The following is a 9,309-nucleotide window of genomic DNA, read 5'->3' as shown; positions in this document are numbered from 1 at the left end:
CTACCACCAGCAAGGTCAGCTCTCTACAGACACCCCTGATTATGATGAATATGTGTGACATCTCTCCTCCTCATGGCAGTGTTCTCCATGAGAGTGACAGGCTCAGGATGCAACATCTCAGCCTAACTTCTCTTAACCCTCTGCATGGATGTGGCCATTTTTTCCAGGAGCCACTGCATGGCTGGACATGGTTGATGTGGCTATGGGGGGTTGCAAGGGAAGTCAAGAACTCTGTACAGGGAACATGGTTACAATCCCCCAGGGAGGATAAAGAGGTGCCAGAGATAGCTCCTTCCAGAACTTGACATCACATATCTTGATCCAATGTTTGCTGTTCACAAGAGAATTCTGTTGGCTGTACCATAAATCCAGTTCCAGGTTCAATTTTCCCTCATCCAAACCAAGCAATCATATCAATAATAATAAGTCAGGGACTCACAGGTAGAGAAGCCTATAGTTTCCACTGAGGTAACAAATACTATCCCAGGATACCTCAGGATTTTGACTCACTATTTCTATTCTATCTTTCAGATATGAACATAAATGGCTACATCAAATCATGCAGATCTATAATGGAACATCCCCTTCAATGGAAGCCTTCCTAGACGAAGCTGCTCATTTGCCCTCCCATTATGGTCAGCTCCCTTGCTTTATCTTCATAGCAATTCACAATCTAATGCTAGTTGACATTTGTTCTGTCTCTGTCTGTTTGCCTCTAGAGTTTGTTAGGACAGAGATTTAACCTTGTTCCTAGCTTCATCCATGTTGTCTCACCCAATATCTAACACATAGGAGAAACTCACGTATATTTGTTGAGTGGATGGATAAGTGGGTTCCATTTGTAATTCATCTGAACTCTAAAAGATGTTGTTGGCTTTATGAAGAAACAGAAATGGACCTTGGATGAGCTAAGTATACTCTTCATTGTACAAAATTTTCTGAAGTTCTAAGACACTCAGAAAATGTGAATATTTTTAATGCAATATTTATTTTAAATGAGTGCAAAAACTTCCACAATCATGAAAACTTCAAAACTTTATTAAATAAAGTCACACAGGGCACCACATCCTCCTGATCCTAATCCTGAGCCACAAATTCTACATTTATTTAAAATGTCAATAATTTGCTCATCATGGATTTTTGCATTCATTTGCAATTTAAAGATATTGCACTAAAATACCAATTACCTTGCTTATATTTTTGGTAACCCTTTAAACTGTGTCCCTCAGACAAGTGTTTCCCTCACCTCACTCTAGTTATGGACAGAAAATTCTAGTTGAAACTTCAGCTTTGCTTCAAACAGCTCGTTTTTATTCATTTTTATGTAGTGCTGAGGATCAAACACAGGGCCTTGAATGTGCAAGGTGAGTGCTCTAGCACTGATCCACAACCCCAGCCCAAACAGCTCTTCTTTGTTCTACCCAGAGCTTACTAGGGGCACACCATGTAATTGGAGTCTGCCTTTGAGTTTTAGAGCATTTCTTGGGGGCCAGAACTTTGTAGTTCTTTCATACATCTGCAGTTCGTGAACATAACACTCAAACAAAAAGGGGAAATAGAAGCATTGCAATCACGCACACAAACACATGACCTCCAATCACATGGCCCTTTTGGTACCCACGAAACCACTGCACTGGATTTAGTTTTATTTTTCCCATCAATCTTTTTACACCATCAGCTATATAGCCATATAACAAATATATAGTAATTTTTATGGTTTGAATGTGTTTCCTCCCATGTTATTGTGTTGGAGACTTGATCCTTAGTGTAGCAGTGCTGAGAAGTATGACCTTACAGAGGGAATGACAGTGCAGGCCTCATAGATGGATTAATGTGGTTACAACCAGTTTTTCATGAAAGTGAAGACGGTCCCTCTTCCTCTTTCTTACCAGCCCTCTCATTGTGTGTTGCATTTCAGCAGGGGATGATGACAGAAAGAGGCCATTGTCAGATATGACCACTTGATCTTGGACCACCTAGCCTTCAGAACCATGAACCAAGTAAACTTCAATTGTCTACAAATTACCTAGTCTATGGCATTTTGGTATAGCAGCACAAAATGGATTAAAACAGTAATATACAAATTTAAATATCCAGGCTATAATATTTTAAATATTCCTCTATAGTTTAATCTTTCCTTTCATATCATATTTGCAAGGGCAATTAATGTTGATGACTCTCTAATGATCAGGAAATTTTTCTGTAAATTTCCAACTAGTAGAGCTGGGTGCCATGGCACATGCCTATAAACCTAGCAGCTTAGGAGGCTGAGGCACAAGGATTGAGAGTTCAATGCCAGCCTCAATACTTTATCCAAGCGCTAAGCAACTCAGTGAGACCCTGTATCAAAATAAATATGAAAAAGTGTTGGGGGTGTGGCTCAGTGATTAAGCACCCATGATTTCAATCCCTGGTACCAAAAAGAAGGAAAGGAAAGGAAAGGAAAGGAAAGGAAAGGAAAGGAAAGGAAAGGAAAGGAAAGGAAAGGAAAGGAAATTAAAGGAAAGGAAATTAAAGGAAAGGAAAGGAAAGAGAAAAGAAAGGAAAGAGAAAAGAAAGGAAAGAGAAAAGAAAGGAAAGAGAAAAGAAAAGAAAAGAAAAGAAAAGAAAAGAAAAGAAAAGAAAGAGAGGACTAGTAAATCTTTAGTTTTTTGCAGGCCATATGGTTTCCAGTTGCAGCCACTCAGCCCAATCAGGCTAGCAGGAAGGTGCCCTTATTCTAGAAGTTAATAAATGGGCTCTAATAAATTTTATCTGCAAAAAAAAGCAGGACATGAACTGGATTTAATGTGGGGGCCATAGCTTGGAGTGTCTTCACACACTCTCCCTCTGGGGAACTCATTTTTAAAGTAAATAACTGTGTCCCACCCATCCTCCTATTAACAAACTCCCACCTGGGCATTACATCCCTTTGATCTGCACATGCTTCTGCTATGAACACTCTGGCTTTTCGTAGACACATGGGTGGTATTCTCTAGCACATATCCATAGAATTGAGATTGCTGGCCATCAGCTATGAACATCTTCATCTTCCATAGACAATGCCAAGTCATGGAATTTGCAGGGAAATGGATGGCACTAGAGCAGACTATGCTTAGTGAAGCTAGCCAATCCCTAAAAAACAAATACCAAATGTCTTCTTTGATATAATGAGAGCAACTATGAACAGAGCAGGGAGGAAGAGCAGGAAGAAAAGATTAACATTAAACAGAGACATGAGATGGGAGGGAAAGAGAGAGAAAAGGGAAATTGCATGGAAATGAAGGGAGACCCTCATTGCTACACAAAATTACATATAAGAGGTTGTGAGGGGAATGGGAAAATAAACAAGGAGAGAAATGAATTACAGTAGATGGGGTAGAGAGAGAAGATGTGAGGGAAGGGGAGGGGGAATAGTAGGGGATAGGAAAGGTAGCAGAATACAACAATTACTAATAGGGCATTATGTAAAATTGTGGATGTGTATCCGACGTGATTCTGCAATCTGCATTTGGGGTAAAATTGGGAGTTCATAACCCACTTCAATCTAATGTATGAAATATGATATGTCAAGAGCTTTGTAACGTTGTGAACAACCAATAAAAAAAGAAAAAAAAAAGAGCAGTGAGACTGAGTGTGACTCCCCTTGGTAGTGCAGAGAGTTCATGCTGCTGTGCATCTTGGGCAACATTTGGCTACATCGAACTTTTTGGTTTTGCCAGTCTGAAATGTGACCTGGTACCTAGTTTTGTGATCATTTGCCTTTCCTGCTTGCTAGTTAAATTAACATCTTTTCATGACTTTATCGGCCATATGAGTTGGTGACCACATGAACTTTTGAAATAAGAGCCTCCTACACAACTCCAAGGTTATTCTTATTTATATTTTTGAACCATTTTTTTCCTACTGGAATGTTTGTTTTCAAATTGATATGAGGAAGTTATTTACATTTTGTGGTTTCTCTTTGACAGTTTTATGAGCTGCCCATTTTTACTCCAAATACATATTGTGTCTTTATGTCTTGATCAATGGAATTTCTTAACTTTAGGGTAGTCAGATTGTCATTTTCCCTTGTGCTTCTGTGACTCATTTAAGAAATTCTTCCTTTAGAGCAGATGAGGTTGGCATGAATCTCACTTTTAAATTAGTTTTACACAATTTCCCAGAGCCTCAGTTTTCTCCTCTGTGAAATGGACATAACAGTGGCACATGCCTCACATATCTTTCCCAGGGTGTGTGAAGCAAGAAGCAGAGCATGAGGCAGGTAGTCACTCTTCCCTTCAGCTGATTCCACACCTATGGAGCCCCGAAAAGGGACTTGTGAGATGGCATGTAGATAGACACCTGGCTCTCTGACCTGCTTGTGTTCTGCTGGAGTTCAGTCCTCAACTTTTCTGATTTTTCTAGCTTCTGTTTCAGCATTGTTAGCTCCCCCTGCAAAAACAGACACTGTACCAGAAACCATTCCAGGCCAGAAACTCACATCCCACTCTTGTTCAGAGGATTAAAATGGCACTCAGAAAAGAGAAATATGGCCTAGTGATCTCTTGCAAATAAACCACAATGCTTTTATATGTTTCAAAATTGCTAAAAGATTTTAAATGTTTTCACCATACCCTCAAAAGTTGAGTATATGAGGTGATGGATTAGTCTCATTTCATCATTCTTAATATTTACATGAAAACACTACCTCATGCTCCATAAGTAGGTGGAGTTATTATTTATCAATTAAAAATAAAATTTAGCATGTGCAAAGTCCTGGGTTTAAACCACAGCACTTCAAAATAAATGATTAATTAATTGATTAATTAATTAATATATCTAAAACAGAATGGTTGGGGAATGGTGTGGTGACCAGCCAGCATGTCGTAATGATGCCTAAATGCTCAGTTCCAAAGGACTTATTTTTCACCATTTCGAAAAGTCCACATCTGGCCTGGGGTTTTGGCTCAGTGGTACAGCACCCACCTAGCACATGCAAAGCCCTGGGTTCAATCCTCAGCACCACATAAAAATAAACAAATTTTAAAAAGTCCACATATCTTCTCATATCAGTCTGGCCAAAGCATCCCAGTCTAGGAGATGTGTGTCAATCCCCAGAAGGGGTCCATTGTTCACCCTGAGATGGGACAGGCTGCTGTGGACATGTGCTCAGTGCTTCATTCTCCAAGGTAGAGCACTCTTCTGCCAGTTCCCCTGCCCTAACCTATGATGCCACCATTGGGAGAAGCTCACATGCTCACTGAAGGCTAGGGGAAATAAACTACATCCACACAGAGAGGATCATGTCACTGTACAGAGGAAAATGAACAAGACTGATTTAAAACTAATATATATATATAAAACTAATATATATATATATATATATATATATATATATATATATATACATACACACACACACACACACACATAAATATTTAATATATGTAAACACACACACACATATACACACACATTTAGGTATATTGGTACCAGGGATTGAACTCAGGGGCACCCAACCACTGAGTCACATCCCCACCCTTATTTTGTATTTTATTCACAGATAGGATCTCATTGAGTTGCTTTGTGCCTCACTTTTGCTGAGGCTGGTTTGAACTTGAGATCCTCCTGCTTCATCCTCCTAGCCACTGGGATTACAGGCATGCACCACTGCTTGCAGTTTCAGAATATATTTTTAAGTGCAAAATGTAAGGTGGTAAGGAGAATATATAGGTTTAGCATCCTTATCCAAAACAAAAGGGGCCAGAGTGCTCTGGATTTCAGAGATTTTCAGATTTGGGAATATTTGCTTTTATTTTACCTGTTGAGATTTTCAGAATGCTGATGCTCAACTGGCATAGTATTCACTTTTTACAAAAGAAAGAACAAAGTGTGTGTGTGTGTGTGTGTGTGTGTGTGTGTGTGTGTGTGCATGTGCTTGTGCATACGAAGATAGTGAAGTTGGACGATGGCCTGTGTCAATGGAGGCACCCAGAAGGAGGCATTGAGGGCTGCTTGGAGGAGCATTTCCAGGTCAAAAGTGCTCAGGATTAAGACACCAGGTTCTAGGTGCCAGATGGGGTACAGGGAAGAAACATCCACCCTTCTGCTTGTACGTGGACTGACCTCTTTGGCTTGAAGCTGATCATTCCCGATGGTGGCACTCAGCAGTGGCTGAAGGGAATCAAAGAGCTGTCACCATGGCCAGTCCTTGACTGCCAGGAATATGGCCAAGTTCTTCTGAATGCACTGGGCAGCTATGCAGTGAATCTGCCAGGGATGGAGAGGACACGAGGAGGTCCCTCCCTACACAGCTGAGAGAAAGAAAGGAAAGGAAGCAGGGAGTGGCCCTGGGAAAGGAGAAAATGGCCCTAATCCAAATCTCTTTTCCAAATCATCCCAAGGCAACATATATTTGAAAGTGTTGTGGATCAATGGAGTTGTTCACAATATCTCAGTTATTTATGTTTTCTCCTTTTCCTGCCTTTGTCATGTGCATATAGTTGAATTCACAAGTTCATATAAACTGAATTCTGGTAGTAGCATTCATAATAACAATGTCAAGGTCACAGTAGGTAGATTTTTTTGAGCATTTGCCATGTGCTTCCTTCCTTACTAAATCCCTTACTATGTGTCTCTCCTTTCCCAGTTAGTAAGAGAAAGAGGTGGGATTTGAACACAGGCCTTGTTTGTCCTGAAAATACAGCCATGCTGTTTTCTTTCCATTATGCAGGTGGCAGAGAGGAAATCCAGATTAAAGAGATCACTGAAGCTGTGACCCAGGATGACTCAATCTGTAGAATCAACTGGAGCTTGCGTCCCAAAGACCTCAAGCTGGGACCTACCTATATCCTGTCTGCTCACCCTGGAGAATGATTTCCTCAGATAGGGGATAGGTTGAGATCATGAATAGGCTTGGTAAGGCATGGATGACATTGTGTATACCTAGATCAAGGCTGCCACTTCAAATATGCCTGAGAAATAATCAAAATATCCTGCAGAACATTACTTGCAAATCATCATCACATTGCTTAGGTGGTCCTTGAGCCAGTAGCTTAAGCAATGTCCAGGGAGATGGGTGGCACTTTCTGCTCATCCCACATCTGGAGGATCAGCGTCTGCAAGCCAACACTGAGCAGTACCTTCAGATTCTTGAATTCCTGGTGAGATAAAAAGCTCTTGCAAGTTGCCTGGGAGAGAATGATATTCTGAGATCCAGCTTCTTTCAATGCTTCTATAGCCTGGAGACCACATCTGCCTTGAAGGAAGACCTGGGAGAGAGAAAGGCTGCAGGTGACTCCTGGACTCCATCATGGTGACTGGGGTGAGAGGTGCTTGCAACTCAGACACCAGCTCATCTACTTCCTTCCCCAATATCTGTTGGTAGTATCCTTTATTAAGGGTCTGAAGTATCAAACAATTTTTTTCCAATAGCTCCTCTTTCCCTTCTTATAGTCCTGGGCACTATTCTCAGTGTTGTCCAGGCACCAGAAGCTTGGGAAGGCATGGAAGCTTGTTAGATGTACATAATCTCTGATCCTACTAATCTGAATCTGCAACTTAACCCTGGGCGGATTACGTATATCTTAGTTTGGGAACCACTTCCAGGACAGATGTGCTTAATATCTGTGCACCAGGCTCACCCAGGCAATGTGGTAAGTACAGATTCCCATGCCTCACCAGGAAAGGGGAGGTGAGGGCCACTCTCCTAGCCCTGGGAAGGGTGAGGCTGAGCTAGCTCCCCCATATGACAGTGACTGGAATATCTAGTGGAAAATAGCTCGACACTCACCACCAGGCTGTGGCTCATAAATAATGGATGGTGGCCTTCATAACATTGTGTTAAAGGGATTCTTGGCTCCCCATAGAGTTGCCTCTAATAGGCTGCAGGGAACAGGACCAAGGAAACCCAGAAACCCAGGCTGCCTGTGAGCCAAATATGAAGGCCAAGAGTGCTGGAGGTTTGGGCTAAATGATTCTTCTGAGAGAACTTGATACTCTGGGGACATATCTACTCAAGACAGTATGGGTAGTCAGTGTTTCTGGTTCCTCAGCTCCCCACAGGCAAAGGAAAGATGCTGTATACATGGGGTCTGGGTCAGAGGCAGCAGGGGACAAGTTCCTTTTCAGATGAACCTATGCTGTTTATTTCTAAGAACAGTCAAGTAGTTTTCTTGGTCAGATGTGTCTTGAAATCTTTCAAGTGTCCATTTCTCAGGAGGCTCTGGAAAGCTCTGTCTTCATTGGTGAATTTATCAGCTAATGCCTGACATTCATTCAGTAATATTTGGGGGACTTCACATGCATGATCCCCTGTACCATAGCTACTGTGATTCTGCAATGTCACAGAGGCAGAAACTAAAGCTCAGGGGCATTCACCCATGATCCTCCCCTAGTGAGGGGAAATGCCATGATTCTTTGCCTTCTGTGTTACTCCAGATAAGTCCACTGTTGTTACTGAATGTAACTGACACCTGCATGGCTTCTACATTCACAAGACTTTCCACCCATGACCCATTTTAGCCTTCCCAACAACCCTGGAAAGAATTTGTCATGTAATTGACTCAAATTCACACATCAGTGAGCAACAGAGTTTAGACTTGAACCTGGGACCTCAGTTGTCTCCCTCACACCAATTTCTCAGTGTTGACCTCAAGCTTCATTTCCTCACTAATTAGGATACAAATATCTGCAACTTGAGGTTCAACTGCAGTTTGATTACAGGTAGAACCAAGGATCTCAATCAATTCTCCATTATCTGAAACATATTTTCAGTAAAAGAGATCATTTTGCCAATCGTATTATAAGCCATCTCTCAACAGAAAGATGAAAATCAGCACATGCCACTGGCACTAACCCTGTGTTGCGACTGTTCACTTGTTTTTCAGATATAACACTTGCTATCAGCCAGGGCCACCAGGATAATTAGTATCATTGAAATAAAGACAATAATGGATCATTACCCATCAAATTGCCTTGGTAATGACTGTATTAATTTCACAAGCTATCAAGTCCCACAAGCTGCTATAAAAATATCAATGATGAAAATGAGGGCAACATCAATTTGCATATTACCCTAGGTGGCAGAGGACATCTGAATCATTATTGATTAAATTTTAAGTTTTTGTATAACTAATTCAAGCATTTTTTTTAAAAGATAGTTTGAAACAACCATACACAGAATGGGAATAAGTAGTCACCTCCAAAGAATCTTATTTTATTATTTATTTTGTTTTTTTCTGTCTTTTAAGAGCATATGGCCAACGAGAGGTCCAACCATTAATGGAATCACACCTTTTTCATAATATGTCATGACCTGGGGAACAAGACTGCGGAAGTTTGAAAGAT

This window comes from Urocitellus parryii, chromosome Y (assembly GCF_045843805.1).
Source record: "Urocitellus parryii isolate mUroPar1 chromosome Y, mUroPar1.hap1, whole genome shotgun sequence".
Taxonomy (NCBI): Eukaryota; Metazoa; Chordata; class Mammalia; order Rodentia; family Sciuridae; genus Urocitellus; species Urocitellus parryii.
Note: the sequence above shows the minus strand (reverse complement) of the source record.